Source organism: Lathamus discolor, chromosome 5 (genome assembly GCF_037157495.1).
Source record: "Lathamus discolor isolate bLatDis1 chromosome 5, bLatDis1.hap1, whole genome shotgun sequence".
Classification (NCBI taxonomy): Eukaryota; Metazoa; Chordata; class Aves; order Psittaciformes; family Psittacidae; genus Lathamus; species Lathamus discolor.
In genome coordinates, this window is record NC_088888.1 from 67,370,190 (window position 1) to 67,388,158 (window position 17,969).

The window sequence follows — 17,969 nt, forward strand, 5'->3', positions numbered from 1 at the left end:
TAAGCATGTCTAGTTTCTTGTTTGTTTTTGATAGGCCATGTTTTTATGCAACTGATCATTCTCACTGAAATTCATTATTGTGAAGTTCAGGGTCTAAAAAAGATTCAGATACAGACTTGCTGGTACTTTGCAGGGAAAGTTTCATAAAATTATTTCAAGATTTTTCCCCTAGATCCTTTTCCTGCTAATCTTGTACCTGCTCAGTTATTACTGTCTATGCCATATGTATGCAGATAACTAATAAATTTTAAGTATGAATTTGGATACTTGTCACTGTTAGATTTCATCCTATTTTTAGATCATTTCTCCAATTTCAGCTGTTAAGTTCCTCCATAGAAGGATGTTAAATGTACTGATGTCACATTCATGTTAGTGGTCTATATTTAACTCTACTTCTTTTTATTTCCTTGTTGAAGCATTAACATTGAATATACTCTTCTCAAATCATCCAAAATCATAACGTACGAGCCATGTGCATGAGCTCTGAAACATAGCTAGTACTAGTTCTAAGATTTCAGTGACCACTGCTTAAGTAGTTTAGTAGTTTTGCACTGAGACTTTTCTCCTGCTATATTATAGAACATTTTCAAACAGTTTTGTATTTGTTTATCTCTCATGCTTTGTTACCCTGTGCTACGCACTCTTGCTTAAAACTGTTCACTCAAATTTATCATGTTAATATATAAAATGTTTTCTCCCTCTTTAACGGGTAGCCTATCATTATTCAATAATAATTTATGGTTGAGAAAGTATAATTTGGCTAGTATAAACCTCTGTATAGTCATCCCTTTCTTTGGAGGATGCATGTATTTCTACCTCATCTTTTAAATTATAACCAAGAACTTTACCTCTTTCTCCTTTTCACTTGTCATTTGATTTTCTTAGTGAGACTCCAGTCACTGTCACAGATATTGATACTGGATATGTCCAGCATCAGTACTTACATGAAAACTTGTTAATCCACTTTAAAGAAAATAGTACTTCTAGTAAAATAGATAGATTCAAATTTTGATAATATCTATACGTACCAGAACTTGTATTTTATATATTTCTACAGATAGCTATAGGCGATATGAACCCATAAATGAAAAAGAATAGCACTGTGTTTTATTAAGAGCTATCACTTAAAATCAGATATGAAGATATACCCTGAGACAGACCTTTATCACATTGCGATCCTTTTCTGACCAGATGTAAAAGTTTATTCTCATTTGCTATTAATTTTTTATAGTTTATAAAACCTCAAGCTTGATTAGCACTGTATTTTAATAGCAGTTAGCATTAAAATAATGTAGTTAATTTCCAAATAAACTTCAAAAGATCTCATGTAAAGGAAAATAATATTATAAAATAATAAAGAGCACCATTAATTGTACTTTTTACAGTACCTACATATTTTTAGCTTATTTCTAGAAAACATTGAATGAAGCAATATAATTTTTAGCTTTTAGTTCCATAGCATAAGCCTCAGCTGTTGTTTGAGATATTTGCGGAAAACACACAACTGTACTGGAGCTGGTTGGATTTTCTGATCTGAATTGCCCAGTAATAAATAAACACTGCTGAGATGTTTTCAGTGTTCAAAGTTTAAATTTTATGGAAATACAGGAAACAAGCATGTCACGGTTTGGCTCATCTTTTTTGGTTTGGTTTGGATTGGTGTTCTACTTTGTATGCCTTTGATAGAATCACATTTCTGTTACTCAAATGAAAAATCAGAGAAGGACTATAAGATTATAATGAAAAGAGTCTCAGTGCCTTGAAACTGCAAATTAGATCAATAGTATCCAAACACCTAAGAGGATATCCAATTCCAACTCTTAAGTCAACACCATAATGAATAACAAAAGTATGGCAAGTGTGGAACATCAGCAAGTATATTGTTACTCAGGCTGTCTGTCTGAAACTTGACATTTACACATGATCAAAGATTATTCATTATAAATAATTCTTCCTGTTTACTACTTATTTATTCAGAATTGAATGTTGATTTCCTAAAGATACTGCAATAGATAGCATACTTGAGAGCTTGTTGAGAGAGATTTTTCCTAAAATTTTTAGAAGACAGTGTTGTGTGAATGAAGGATAACAAACGAGCTTTAGTGGATGAAGCAAATAAATGGAAACAAAAGTGCTTGGGAAATGGATCTTGCTACCCATAGGAAGAGAATGTGAACTGCAGATAATATTGTCAAATCTACCAGTAGATTAATGAAAAAGAAAGATTTATGAAAGATGGTTAAACTAAGAAAAAGAACCTGAGATTTTTATCAGAGATTAGGACTTTCAGGGGAAGTGTTACAGAAAAAGGAATGGGAATTTTGCCACCATTAATGTTTGGGGATTTTTGAGGATGTTTACATGACGAGTGGTGTCCCTCGGGGATTGGTGTTGGGACCGGTCTTGTTTAACATCTTCGTCGCTGACATGGACAGTGGGATTGAGTGTGCCCTCAGCAAGTTTGACGATGACCCAAGCTGTGTGGTTCGGTTGATACGCTGGAGGGAAGGGATGCCATCCAGAGGGACCTTCACATGCTTGTGAGGTGGGCTAATGCCAACCTTATGAAGTTCAACCACGACAAGTGCAAGGTCCTACACCTGGGTCGGAGCAATCCCAGGCACAGCTACAGACTGGGCAAAGAAGAGATTCAGAGCAGCCCTGTGGAGAAGGACTTGGGGGTGCTGGTCGATGAGAAAATGAACATGAGCTGGCAGTGTGCGCTCGCAGCCCAGAAAGCCAACTGTATCCTGGGCTGCATCAAAAGGAGCGTGACCAGCAGGTCGAAGGAGGTAATCCTGCCCCTCTACTCTGCTCTTGTGAGACCTCACCTGGAGTATTGTGTGCAGTTCTGGTGTCCTCAACATAAAAAGGACATGGAACTCCTGGAACAAGTCCAGAGGAGGGCCACGAGGATGATCAGGGGACTGGAGCACCTCCAGGATGAAGACAGGCTGAAGAAGTTGGGGCTTTTCAGACTGGAGAAGAGAAGGCTGCGTGGAGACCTAATAGCAGCCTTCCAGTACCTGAAGGGGCCTATAGGGATGCTGGGGAGGGACTCTTTGTCAGGGACTGTAGTGACAGGACAAGGGGTAATGGGTTAAAACTTAAACAGGGGAAGTTTAGGTTGGAGATAAGGAGGAAATTCTTTCCTGTTAGGGTGGTGAGACACTGGAATCGGTTGCCCAGGGAGGTTGTGAATGCTCCATCCCAGGCGGTGTTCAAGGCCAGGTTGGATGAAGCCTTGTGTTGGATGGTTTAGTGTGAGGTGTCCCTGCCCATGGCAGGGGGGTTGGAACTAGATGATCTTGAGGTCCTTTCCAACCCTAACTATTCTATGATTCTATGACATGGGTGAAATAATGTCATGGGCAAAAAAACCCCAGCACTTTGTAGTTTTTGTAAGTGACACAGAGTTTTAATTATTTAGAGATAAACTGTTGTGAATGAGCATCACCAAGACTTGGATGTGTGGACTACAGGACTGAGAAGAATAATGCTGAAAACTTTATTCATGTATTATATTTAGGGTGCTGGATCAAGAAGAGCAGTCGTTGAGTTGTTTGGTATGATACCAGACTGTTTGGGTTTGCAAGATAATTATGTGCAGCCAAATGTGAACAGTATTTGACATATATTTCCAAAAAGAGTGGGTGTAAAAAGTTGTAAAAGTTGAAAATGTGCAATCAAGTGAAGAAACAAAGAAAAAGAGAAAGGAGTTGACTTCTGAACAAACTAATGAGTAAGAAACACAGAAAACTAAGTTCTTAATAGGTATGTACGTAGAACTGTTTCTAGAATAGAGGACATACAGAAGAATAATTGAGCTCAACAGCTCAATGTAGAATCTTCTACATTCATTTGTTCATTAATCTGAGTATGTAGCACCAGAAGATCACAGTTTTGATTAAAATAAAAAAATAAAACATTATGCACATAGGAGCATAACCAATATTTTCAAGGTGCTCAGAAAAAAAGCCAGTGCTCTCAACACACTGAAACACTAAGCTGAGAAGCTGACAATCTAGAAAAATACTCTGTTACCTAACAAAGCATATAGTTTTGTGATATTTCCCATTTGTTTGTGTTTGTTTTGGCTTTGGGTTGGGTTTTGGTTTGTTGTTTTTATATTATGGGTTTTTTTTTAATTCTTTCCAATTTCATTGAAATCCAATTAGAAATAACTATACATTTTCTGATAGTATCATTGAACAAATTTTATTGTCTTCACCAATATAGCTTTACTTCCAATGAACTTCCAAGGAAGTACCTTAGAACAAAATATCTCATTGTCTTTGAGGTAATAAACTAGTAAAAAAAAATAAAACTGATATTCATGATCTTTTCTGAAAAATAACACAAAAAGGAAGTTTTCAAATAGTCTTCTGTGACTCAGGCTTTTCATCTAAAAAGACTTTTTCACTTGCATTTTTAATGGTGTGCAGGATTTCATAAGATGTTCAAGATAGATGTTAGCATCAAATGGAGAAAAAAATAGTTTTGTTTCCTCACACTTTTGTGCTGGCCCAGTGATTGGAAATAAATGACTAATTTGCATAGAAAAAGGATGCAGAAAGCATTCGCCCATAAAAGAATGTTACTGAAAATATATGAAACTATAACCATTCAATTTGAATCTACCTTACATGCTGCCCAGCCATTTAATATCTCCCTGTTTTTCTGAAGATACTTTTTCTTCACATTGCAGATGAAGTATATAAACATGTGTTTTGTAGTTTAAAATACATAGGCACTTAGAAATACTTCAGAAATATCTTCAGCTGAAATACATTTTATTTCATGTTATGTTTTGCTTGAGCATTTTGAGATAAATGAAGAAAAAAATGGAGACAGTGTCTTGAATAAGGTATATTAATCTGTTTCTGTGGAGTATGTAAGCTGCTTGTAGGCAGTATAGGGATACCATTAAAAATAAATTATTATCACAGATCTTTTTATATTATTTAATGTTATGCAAAGCTAAAGAAGGATAACTTTGGATACCAGGTTTTGTTCTCATTTTTAAAGAAAAATATTTTAATAGAATAGAATTGGTCTGAAATGAATTTAGAGCATCTGAATTTGGAGTGAGAGGCCGTAAGATAGTAATAAGAGTAGGAAGGGGTGACATTTTAGGGAAGATTTCAGTATGTGCATACCTGCATGTGTGCAGAATGTCAGAACCTGTAGGAAGACTGAAGCTGCCAAAAGCAGGAAACTATGACTATATAACAGAATAAAACCAATATCCATTAAGAGGTTACATATGTCAAAGTAGAATGATACAGATACAGAATCTAGGACAGGAAAAAGAGGGAAAATTCAGATTGGGAGATTGGTTTGAAAGTGTGCATTAAGCTTGGATAAAGAGAAATGACCCAGCAGGGGAGGAAAAGGAGAGAAACCAAGCCAGCAGGTAGCACATGGGTAGGTGAAGAGGGTCAAAGTGGGAGATGGATATGAAGATTGTTAAAAGGTATAAAAATAACAAGGACTGACTAGGAAAAAAAAAAAAAAGGCCTGAGATGGAAAAATAAAAATAGTCTAGGTAAGTATGGGATACAGTATTAGAAGATGAGGCAAATATGAAAAAGCATGGCTAAACTAGCTTTAAAGGGATGATTCAAAAATGATAGGGCTGAATATGCAGGGAAAAGTTGATTGGCTGAAGAACTTTATTTCATAGAGATAGAGATACAGATATAATCCAGACTTTACAATGCGAACAGATATCCCAGGGGTTATTCTTTCAGAAACTATTTCTTGCTGAACCCCTTAGTATGCATAACCTCATATGTCAATGTTGTGGCATGGGTCTAAATAACCTATCTTTGCCGTAAGTCACCATACAGAAACAAATAGAGTACAATATAAAATCTGTCAGTTTCCAGAAACATGCTTACAAAGACTCTTTAAGATAATTTTATTTTATTTATGAGAATACAGCTTATATATACAAGTTGTAGAAGGTTTTTCAAATTCTTTGAAAACAAGCATTTTTAAAGGCCTAGAAAGTTAGAAGCTTGATTGCTTGAGAGAGAAAGGAATGTCATAGAAATAATTTTACCTTTGAGGTAGAAAGCATTCAGGTTTGCTTGTTTCCTGTGTCAATTTCTTCTCTAGTTAAGAAAGTACTCTTGAAACCTGACTGCCAGTAATATTTTTTTTATCATGTCAAGTTTAAACGCTTAATATATAAATACTAATATAGTTCATTAATCCTAAAATTTTAGGTTTTAGTAATATTGGGGTACATGTGCCAACAAACTATGTTGAGACAACAGAAATGAAACTGATTTTGAAGTCATACACACAAAATATTGTTAACATTTAAACTGTCTCTGACTTTGTCCTTTTTTTCTATCTTCTTTCATATTATGTAATCCATAGATTTAGATGAATAATTCCTTTCCTGTTACTGATGGAGGGGTTTTATGTTTGTTTGTTTTTAAATTTTCTCTGTTTAATATAATAGGTGATCTCTTACATACATTACATATCCTTTTATAATTTGCATCATTAATTTAGTCACAATTCCTTAGTTTCTGATCCTTTTGAAATATACAATGGAATTGCTGTCATTGACCTTGGAAAAATGAAAATATTTCCCCCCTCCCAACTCTTGCATGCACATAAAGTAAGCAATACTAAACATACTGAAAGGAATTGAAATCTTTTAAATTTTTAAATTAATCCTGAATAACTTCTTATATTAGGTTGCAATGCCAAGAAGAAAGGAAGAATATGAAATACATTATGTTCAAAAATAACGTCAGTACAGATGGATACTACCAAATTAATCACATTATAAAGTCAAATTCATACTAAACATAACAAGTTACCCTTCATTACTTTCATGGCAAAAAATCACATAAATATTTGTGCTGCTATATAAGAAATTTACTTGACATTATTCTGTTACTGTGTACCTTAACCAATTTTAGGGAGCTTGTACCATTAAAAAAAAAAAAAAGGAAAAAAATCAAACCAGAAACAGTACTGGTCATGATCTCTTCAAATCTAGGGTAAATTGGGTAAACCATCTGGGGACAGAAAAGAAAATATGCCACTACAAAATTTTCAGTATGCTCATTATTCAAAATCAAAAGTGTTACAGGAAAAAAAAAATAAACTAGCAAATTAAATTTGAAAAAGCACAGAAACAAAATAACATCAGATTTGAGAACCTCAGAATCAGGAAGCTTGCTAGAAGTAACTGCTGAAGTCTGTAAAGGTGCAAAAGGAGTACAAACAATAATATTGCATGGAAAATAAAACTTCATTTCTACATTGATACTCAAAACAAAGAAGATCTAAAACCAGTCTTCACCAGAAATTAGAATTTCAAATAAAAAATTTTTCCAAACCAAACAACACAATTAGCCAAGACCAGACAGCAGTCCCTGCAGATTTTTGAAGTTTAAATGTGAGAAAGCTGACTGTACCCTGTATTGATGCAGCCTTACATCAGGTACTGTCTGCAGTTTTGGGGTTCACAATATAAAAAGGATACAAAACTATCAGGATAGAATCATAGAATCATAGAATAGTTAGGGTTGGAAAGGACCTCAAGATCACCTAGCTCCAAGCCCCCTGCCATGGGCAGGGACACCTCACACTAAACCATCTCACCCAAGGCTTCATCCAACCTGGCCTTGAGTACCGCCAGGGATGGAGCATTCACAACCTCCCTGGGCAACCCATTCCAGTGCCTCACCACCCTAACAGGAAAGAACTTCCTCCTTATATCCAATCTAAACTTCACTGCTTAAGTTTTAACCCATTACCCCTTCTCCTGTCACTACAGTCCCTGATGAAGAGTCCCTCTCCAGCATCCCTATAGGCCCCTTTCAGGTACTGGAAGGCTGCTATAAGGTCTCCACGCAGCCTTCTCTTCTCCAGGCTGAACAGTCCCAACTTTCTCAGCCTATCTTCATACGGGACTTGGGGGTGTTGGTCAATGGGAAAATGAACATGAGCCGGCTTCAGTGTGCTCCTGCAGCCCAGAAAGCCAATGGTATCCTGGGCTGCATCAAAAGGAGCGTGACCGGCAGGTCAAAGGAGGTGATCCTACCCCTCTGCTTTGCTCTCGTGAGACCTCACTTGGAGTATTGTGTACAATTCTGGGGTCCTCAACATAAAAAGGACATGGAACTGTTGGAACAAGTCTAAAGAAGGGCCACGAGGATGATCAAGGGACTGGAGCACCTCCCATAAGAAGATAGGCTGAGAAAGTTGGGGCTGTTCAGCCAGAAGAGAAGGCTGCGTGGAGACCTCATAGCTGCCTTCTGATATCTCAAGGGGGCCTACAGGGATGCTGGGGAGGGACTCTTCATTAGGGACTGTAGTGCTAGGACAAGGGGTATTGGGTTCAAATGAAAACTCTTCTCTTGCTCATTCTCTACTTGCCACCAGTACTGGTCCTGGGAAGCAACCATTGCTGATCAACTTGTTAGAACACATCTGTCAGAAGCAGGGACAAGGTGTGCTGGCACAGAGAGAGGTACAATCCTTGATGCAGAGACATCTTGCTAAAGCCAGAGAAATAATGAAGAATCCTTGTTTTACAAAGCAGATTTGGATAATTTTCATCTTTTTCGCCTCCCCGCCCCTTTTTTTTTTCCTTGTGGAGGGCACACAGAATTTTTCTTGTAAAGTAAGTACATTTTCTTCTCCATCTGAAGCCTAATTTCTGTAACTGTTGGTCAGCTCAGATATGGGTAGGTGAAGAGTTAACCATAAAACCTTTCTGGTACTTTGATAGGAGGCATAAGTAGAATGGCCAGATTTTTGTTTTATCAGTAGCTGTGTGATACAGGAAATGTCAAGGTGAGTTCTTTACAGTTCTTAAAATGAGAGGTATTGTGTGACGTCTGGCACAATTATGGATTAGTTTTACTCCTGGGAGAATACAGGTGTACAGTCTTGACTTTGAGCAAGCATAAGTTTTGCATGACAGTCATAGTGAGACAATAAGAAGTGTATATAAAGCTGTCTCTGTTCATACTCAGAGGCCACTGAAAACAGTTTATCACTTAGTCCAGACTAATAATATCTGGTTTCTGCCTACATTTTAATTGATGCAGAGTGAACTCCCATCTGTCCAGAATGCTGCAGATGGACAAGAAAGTGCAGTTTTGCTTTTCACAGCAAAGTACCCTGTTTGCCTTGTCAGTAGTGCACAGCTTCCTTGGAGCTAAATCAATTAGAAGACATTAGTATGGCATTTAAGATTCTCAGTTCAAAATTGTAATCCGAAGAGTTTCTCTGCTGTTTTTCTGGGAAGATGATCTATTCACCAGTCTGTAGGCTGTTTCAGAAAGAGAATTCTGACTTCAGAGTGCTGGTGGGAGCATTCAACTGAGAGATGACATTCCAGCAATTTTGCCTTTTATTTCCTATGGCCCAACTGAGCATTCATTATTAAATTTCTATCTGGAAAAAACAATATAGAGAATTTCTGCTTAATCTTTCCAATCTGGTTCTTAACACAATATCACAAAAAGACACATTAATATCATAGAATGGTTAGTGTTGTTTTCAACTCTTTCCTGAAATGTTGAGATGACTCCTAATCTAGATTGTTGACATCTGTGTCAGCAGTGTAAAAATTTGCATCTAAGCTAATTATCTAATGTTATTCAATAGATTCAGTACAACAAGTATCCATGGAAACATTTTTGTTGTGATGCATTTGACTTATTTCAAACAGCTAAATTAGGTTGTGTTTTTTTGTTTTGTTTTGTTTTTTGTTTTTTTTTTTTGTTTTTTTTTTTTGTCAATGTAATGCTAAACTTAGAACATACGAACAGATGAAAGGGCAGTTTTCAGCTAACTGACATTCATGTTCTGAAAATGTTTGTTCCAGTGGCTTAATACAGCAAATTTTATTTATCACTATTTTTACTTTGAATCTGCCTATATGCAAAAAAATTACAGTACACATTCTATTCACATCTCATATGTGTATCAGTACTGCATAGACAAGTATCTTCATTTTATCTTGGTTTTATCCTGCTGCTTTCTGCTGAACTGAACACTAAATTTCTGTGTAGATCATTGAGCACTTCAGTGTCTTCAGACTTTCTAATCAGAGCTGCAACACAGAAAATAATTTGTGAATACAACATAATTTGGCATAAATTTTTGCTATATAGCTAGAAGTCTGTTGGTATCTTATTTTTGTTTTCTTTGGTTCTGGGACTGATAATTTCTGCTGGTCCTGTTTTCTGGATTTTGTCTTCTTGTTGGGTTTGTTTTGGTTGGTTGGTTGGTTTTGGGGTTTTGTTTCTGTTTTTTTTTTTTTTTTGTTGCCTTTTTTTTTATTTTTTTTTTTTATTTTTGAGAGGGGGTATTGTAAGTAAACTCACTAGCAAAAGCCCGTGCTGATTATTTCGGTTCTGTCGTGGTTTAAACTCAGTCATCCACAGAGTTTCTACTCCCCCCCCCCCGTCTTTCCTTCCCCTCAGCTCCGCTGTCAACTCCCATGGGTTGAGATAAGAACAGTCCAGTAACTAAGGTGTAACACAAATCACTACTGCTATATTGATAACAGAAAAGAACAAGGGAAGAGAATACAATACCACTTGCCGAAACAAGCCCGACCGAGGAGAGTGCCCTTCCAGGTAACTCCCAATTACCTCCCTGGGCATGACGTGCTGTGGTATGGAATACCCCCCTGGCCAGCTTGGGGCGGGTGTCCTGTCTCTGCCCCCTCCCAGCCTCCCCTCCTCCCTGGCGGAGAATGAGACTCACAAAGTCCTTGGTCAGAGCAAACATTACTCAGCAACAACTAAAAACATTGGTGTTATCAGCTCTGTTCCCTGGCCGAAAGTCAAAACACAGCGCTGCACCAGCTACTAAGAAAAAGAAAATTTGACTGCTACTGCTAAACCCAGGACAGGTTCTAAATGTCATAAAGTTTCCTCTATCCTCCCAGATTTCCAGCAATCCTAAAACGCAGACTGGTATTTCATTTAGAGATTAATATTTCCTAGTCCACTCTTATTTTTTTCTGGAATTGTAGATGGTAAAACCATATTGCAATATGTTTCCATTGATATTGACCCTGAATGTACCAGTGGATTCTGCAGCCTGTTTCCTTTCCCTTCTGGGAGGTTTAGGCTGCCAGGACTCTTGCCTGATCTGTGGTGTGCACTGATTCAGCCTCAGAAGATCTCTCTCACTTGAATACAAAGAGAGGTTAAGCTAGCTCTGCTCATTGGCCAGCGCCTAAAGCCAATGGCAGGCTCAAAAAACACCTGAAATTCTTTTTGTTCATCATTTATACCTCCAAGATAAAATAGGAGCAAAACAGTCATTAATTTCTTAACATTTGCAATATCTGAGACAAGATTTCAGTATACTTTAAAACACACATACAGTTTCAAATATGAAAGGAACATTCAATCTAAAATCTGTCCCATGGGTTGAGATAAGAACAGTTCAGTAACTAAGGTGTAACATAAAATGCTACTGCTGCCACCAATAATAACAATGATAAGGGAAATAACAAGGAAAGAGAATACAACCACTCACCACCTGTCGACTGATACCCAACCTGACCGAACAATGATCTCACCCTTCTGGGTAACTGCCCCCAGTTTATATAGTGGGCATGATGTGCTGTGGTATGGAGTACCTCTTTGGTTAGTTTGGGTCAGGTGTCCTGTCTCTGCTTCCTCCTGGCTTCCCCTTCTCCCTGGCAGAGCATGAGACTCAGAAAGTCTTTCGTCAGAGTAAACATTATTGAGCAGCAACTAAAAACATCGGTGTTATCAGTGTTGTTCCCAGGGCAAAAGTCAGAAACACAGCACTGCACCAGCTACTAAGAAGGAGAAAAATGACTGCTACTGCTGAACCCAGGACAAGTACCTTTCAGCATAACACAAAAGAGAAGAACAGAGAACACAGTTGGTCCAGTATTGAGCTTAACAGGAAGTCTTAATCTTTTGTGCTTAGAGGAAAAGTTAAGCTGAGAGTATCAGACACAGAAAATTAAGCTTCCGAGCAGAACAGTGACAGGGAAAGACCCTGAGTTTTAAAGTTAAAAAAAAAAAAAAAATACCCACAAAAAAAGAAAAACCTAGAACGACAACAAAAAAAAAACACTCTTCCCCTTTACCCCCTCAACACAGCCCCCTCCCCCCCCCCCCCCAAACAACCTTTATTCTAGTATCTCTAGAGGATATTGTCCTGAGTAAGGAGACATGAAGGATGATTACCTCAAAGAGTAAAGATGCTGACATGTAAACATTGCTGGAGGACCTGGGACCTGTTTCCTTGCAAGAATTTCCTGCCTTTGTCTCTGAATGTCTTCCAGACAAAGTTTCAGTTTTTCAAGAGCTGTATGCATAGCTGTGCTTGAAAAGGTCATTTGCATTATTGCAGGCTGCATGGCTCGGAGAAGACAGATTAAAGGTCACTATTTGTTATAACAGATCGGTCTGGTAGGAATTGAATGACCATGATATAATACTTGAAGTAGAATTCACTGTAACTCCAAATGAGAGTCAGACGCAGTCCTGACACAGATCTGCCACTGAGTCACCTAGTACAGGAAAAAGTATGTTACAACAGCCAGTGCAAACTGAGATTCTTCCCCTCCTTTCTTCTGTTAAATCTATGTCTACTACAGCATTAAATATATTATATTATCTAGTTTAAATAAAGAAAACCAAAGAAAGATTAATTGGAGAGTACATTAAATGTCATAATGCTGACACAAAGCTGTGATGTCTGAAAAAAAAATCAGGAAAACAACATTGTAATTAACTATAAATGACTACATGGAGAACAGTAAAAAAGACTTGTGCCTTGCATTGGTTTCAGAGACCTGTGCAGTGTAGTGGTTTACCAAAAAACATTACTCTTACAGAAATATTAAAGGAAAAGAAAATTATATCTACTCCAGAAAAAAGGACTAATTATTGTCTATTTGTTTTTAAATAATTTGTAAAACGTGCCATTCATATAGTTATAAATCAAGGAGACCTCACTTGCTTAACATGCTTATGAAAAAAAAACCAAACAACCCACAACAAACAAACCTATCGATATGGCAATAGTACTGAATTTTCAGCTATATATCAGAAAAATAGATAAGCAACAGATCTTTTAATTTTCTGTATGGAAGATAGTATTCAACTTTCTTGATATTCTTTAGATTTTTTCCCCTCTTGTTGAAATATCACAAACAGGCATACAAATATTTACAGTCGTCTTCACTTACATATCTTTTATAGCTGTGATAAGCTAAATTTACTCATTACTAGATCTAACAACATCTTATATTCAGCTTTGCATGTAATCATAGGCACAGAATAAGAACCTAGGCATGCCAAAAACATGCATTTCTGCATTCTCGAATATACACATAGAATGAAGGTGTCTGGAAGGATAGAAAATTAAACACTTCTATAGGTCTAACTGAACATTAAAACACTCACAAAGCACTTACACATCTAAGTTAGCGTGGATTTCTCTTCCAAACAGTGAAAACAAATGGAATATGGGTAATTCACCAACACTTATTTACTGTATCTTTGGCACATTTAGTAATTTTTTTATGGGAAAAAATACCTCCAGGCTAGTATTTATGCTATCTCCACAGTATTCAGACTTTATTTTTTAATTGCCTTTAAAATTAAAGCAGGTGAACACACAAAAACCTTAAACACTTTTGAAAAGTCTGCCTCTTATTGTTTTTTACTACTGTTCAGCAATTAGAAATAATGAATGTGAATTCTAGCTTTTTCCAAATGACTGTTGAGCATTTCTCAAGCAACACTATGACATCCCCAAATGGCCAGTTAGCAGTGTTCTGAAAATTAGGCCTACCTAGAACATAACATTAGAAAATTCTAGAGAACAATTTTTTCCCCACTTATAAAATAAGATTGTGTTTATTTTTAGGTAATAAATAAAGCATTGTACCTTAACTCTTTTGGAAGAAAAAGCTTTTATGCTAAAAATAATTGAACACAAATGCAGACAGAATCAGCACTACCTAAAAGTTAGCAGGTGAAAGTGGGCATATTTTGGTGTGATTTTAAGTTCCAGTATGCAATTTAGATATCTCATGTGTTGGAGAAAAACATAGTTTTGATTGTAACTAGTTGCTTCAAAGGCAAGTGTGGCTTGAGAGTTCTATGTTTAATTATACAATTTCAATGTGCTGGGAACATATGTTCCCCCATTTTTAATTCTTCTCTGCTGTGTTTTGCTTCAGCTTTGAATCTTCTGATATATTTGCTGTAAATTTTGTGGAGATATTTCAAATATTTTTAATTACGGTTAGTAATATATGATGGTAGTTAAAGTGATTTTTATTATTAGTTTACACTCAGAAACACATGGCACTATAAACTTAAAATTAAAAACTCCAACAATGAGCAAACATATAATTTTCCAAACTAATAAAATCCAAAGTATTTGTTAAAAATCAACACAGCATTCCTGGACATTTACCAGCCTTTCACTTAACCAGCCTTAATCACTTAACCCAGCCTTTCACTTCCTTAACACAGCTGTTCACTTGGCTTCTATTAGAAAGTTTATTATTAAATTGGATTAAATACTTGTATTTGTTTCATTTGAAGATTACTGTGCATTGCTCCTGTTTTCCTTTTATCCTCCAAGAGTGAAATTAATCTTAGCTGCAAAATGAACTTCGGAGGAATATACAACTTTTTTGTTTTCCTGTCATGCAGAAGTGAGAACTGTGGCTACTGATATATCCAATGTGCTGAGCTTGTGAAATAACTACATTTTCCCAACATCTTAATCAAGGCTTTAGAGCAGTTACCAGTATATTTTCATATGTGTTCAGGAAAGCCATGAATATCCCAGACACAGAAATTATCTTGGGGTCGTATTTGGTATCTGCAAATAAGAGGAAATTTTAAAGATGATATATATTGCCTGTCACCATCACAGAAAGGGAGAAGAGACAAATAAAGAAATTTAGTTAGAATGTCCAGAACTTTGGACAAGTTAGTTTACATTATTTTAGATAAAGCATATTCCTTTATAATTATATGTAGATTTGGTATATATTTTCCACTCTAGTATTTTTAGGATGTACAAAATATTCTAAGTTATCAAATCAACTTAAAAGTGAAAATGCACATTCAGCTTTCTGGTCAGGTCTTCACTAGTGAAGACCATTGCCTGAAAATTATTTAGACATCCAGGAATGTGTAAAGGTCAGAAAAAAGGAAAAGACTAACTCTTAATCTTTTGCCATGATAGTTTGATTCAATTCTAAAGATTTTTTTCCTCATGGAAAATTTAATCAAAATCATGATGCTCCTCTACAGAAAATACATGTCAGAAATCATCTCATTATTTTTATTGCTAATATTTTCTAAAATATCCTGCTTCTAAAAGTGTCTTTTAAAAAAAATCTGTTGAGCACTATGTCTCTAAGATTTGATTTTACTTAGAAAGCAATTTATTGTACCTGGGAAAATGTGATTTACATGACTTGTCATTTCACTGTTTCATCTGTACCATTCAGCAGATACAAGCTCTCTTTCCTGTTGTTAATAAAATTCAGAGCAACTTATTTGGCATAAAACATATTTTCCAGTTATTTTCCCACTGAACAGAAGAGTCAATTCTATTAACACAAACTTATTTAAGGACTGCCTTCATTTCAGTAGCTACAAAACAACATCCATTCTGACTAGTTTTATGGGAATTGATTTAGCTCAATGGTGTCAAGGCTTCGGATTTTTTTTTTTTTTAATTTTTTTTTTTGTGTGTCAATAAATTTTCATTACCACCCCTGCTTTCTTAACTTATGTTAACACTTGGTTTACAAGAAGCATTTTTCATTCTGGATTCAACTTTCCTATTGTTTCTACCTGTTTACACTAGGTTTATGCTTTGATTACCTTTTCTGAATTTCATGTGGCTCTAGTGATAAAAATGGTGCGAGATATCTGCCATTTTCCACCTCCATTATCAGCTATATTTGGACTTGTCATGCATATTTTTCTGTCCCTCATAGCTTCTTGCCTGGCTTTCTGAGACTTTTCATTGTCAATATGTTCGTGTTCAGTATGTAGTCTGAGTCTTTTGGGGATAGCAGCATACATATAATAATACTAAATAATCCTGTTATTTAAGATTAATAAAAGCCTTTTGAGCCAGCTAGCTCTGGAGTTTTATATGTGTATTGATTTTGTACATTTTCAGTATAACAGGCTGCCAATCACTAAGTTTTGCAAATAAATACTATTCAGCAGCACACTTCACAGTTGTAGTACTTCTTAGGACTTGCTTGTTCTAAATTATGTTTCAATTGGTTTAATTTTGAGGAATCCTTCATTGTTGTTTTTTATTGAAAAAAAAAAAAGCAGCAATACAAAGATAATCTCTCCTCCTGACTTGTCTCAGCTGCAGAGAAACTGGTCCAACAGCACGAAGAGGGTAAGATCCCACTCCTCAACTGTACAGAGCATCTGAGCTATTGATAGTAAGTGTTCTTTTTCTCAAGGGAGTGAATATAGAAGTGTTCTTTTTCTCAAGGGAGTGAATATAGAAGGCACACACCAGAGGGTAACCTGTGGTTTAACCTGCAAGACCACGGAGAGGACATGAGGACTGGGATAGAAAACCTACTTAGACCCTAAGGGCATGGGTACGTGAATTGCAAGGAAAAAGAATCACAAAGGAGGATCCTTCCAGGAAATCTGCTGCTCCAGTGGACAGTTTGGCAGACAGAGTGGCAGGGCTGATTTTACTCCTGATCCTATGGAAAGAAATTCTAACCCATTTCTACAAGAAGTAAATGGAGAATCCTATGACCAGAAACTGGTGCTGTTGATTGGCATGTTGTGACAAAGCTTTGTAAGAGCAGGTCTATAACCTGAAGAAATCTAGTTTCTTTAATCAAGATCTTGAGTCCCACCTGTTTCTATCTACACACTATTACTATGGAACTCCTTAACAGGAGTTACTTACTTAGCCTGGCAGCATAACACGATGGAAGAGATACCAGGTTATGTGTATGTGTGCAAAAGCAGCTCTTGCAAGGAGCTTCAGATGACAGCACCCAGTTGTTAAAGGGTAGTTGCTTAAGATGCAAGTATCTTCACCTACATATAAGTCATGCATGACTTCTGAGGTGGATTGTTTGGTTTCTTGAGAAGACTTGTCCACCCCCAGTATGTTGGAAATATGAATGTTAGTTGTAATGCTCCGATAGATCTGGGGAAAAATTTACTGCAGTCTTTAGCATTTACCACAATTAATTAGCATTGAAACTGAATAAAATGTAGGATTAATCTGTAAACACTGTCAGAGTATCTAAAAATTATGAAGAATAGGAGCCTATTAGTACTTCCTTCAGAGAACAACTGACATACCTTCAGCATAAATAATGAGAGCTGTAAGTAAAGTGACACTCTTTTTCCCAGTTCAGTTTAAATTAGGCTGTGCAAAACCAGAGATGAGCAGACATTCTTAAAGATGAGATTAGAGTTAATAGAACTGTTTTGGCTAATAGATAAATGCAAGTTCTCAAGAATACGCATCTGGGTTCCATAAAAAAAAGGATCTTTAAAGCAATAGTAAATCACAGAAGGAAAGCCAAGGGTTAGAATTATGAGAGATGTTCTTAGCTGGCTCACAACACTGATTTCTAGCCTCCTGCTAAAAATACCACAGTGATGGTAAGGAAATGTGAGTCATATGGGAAACACTGAAAATCATGTTTAATATCTTCCACAGCCCACAAAACATACATTAGCATTCTATAATTCCAGAGAGCATTTCCTGCTACTGATACTTTCTTATTCTTTCTGACTTTTGATTTATGAAGCAGGACATATTTATGGTTTATTTTTGATAGATACTGTAATTAAGCCAGATTTAATATAAAAGGTACCAATATGGTTTAAAAAGTTTACTGCTTTTTGTGAAGACAAAGAGCTTTCAAAGATTACTTTCATGTTTTCAAT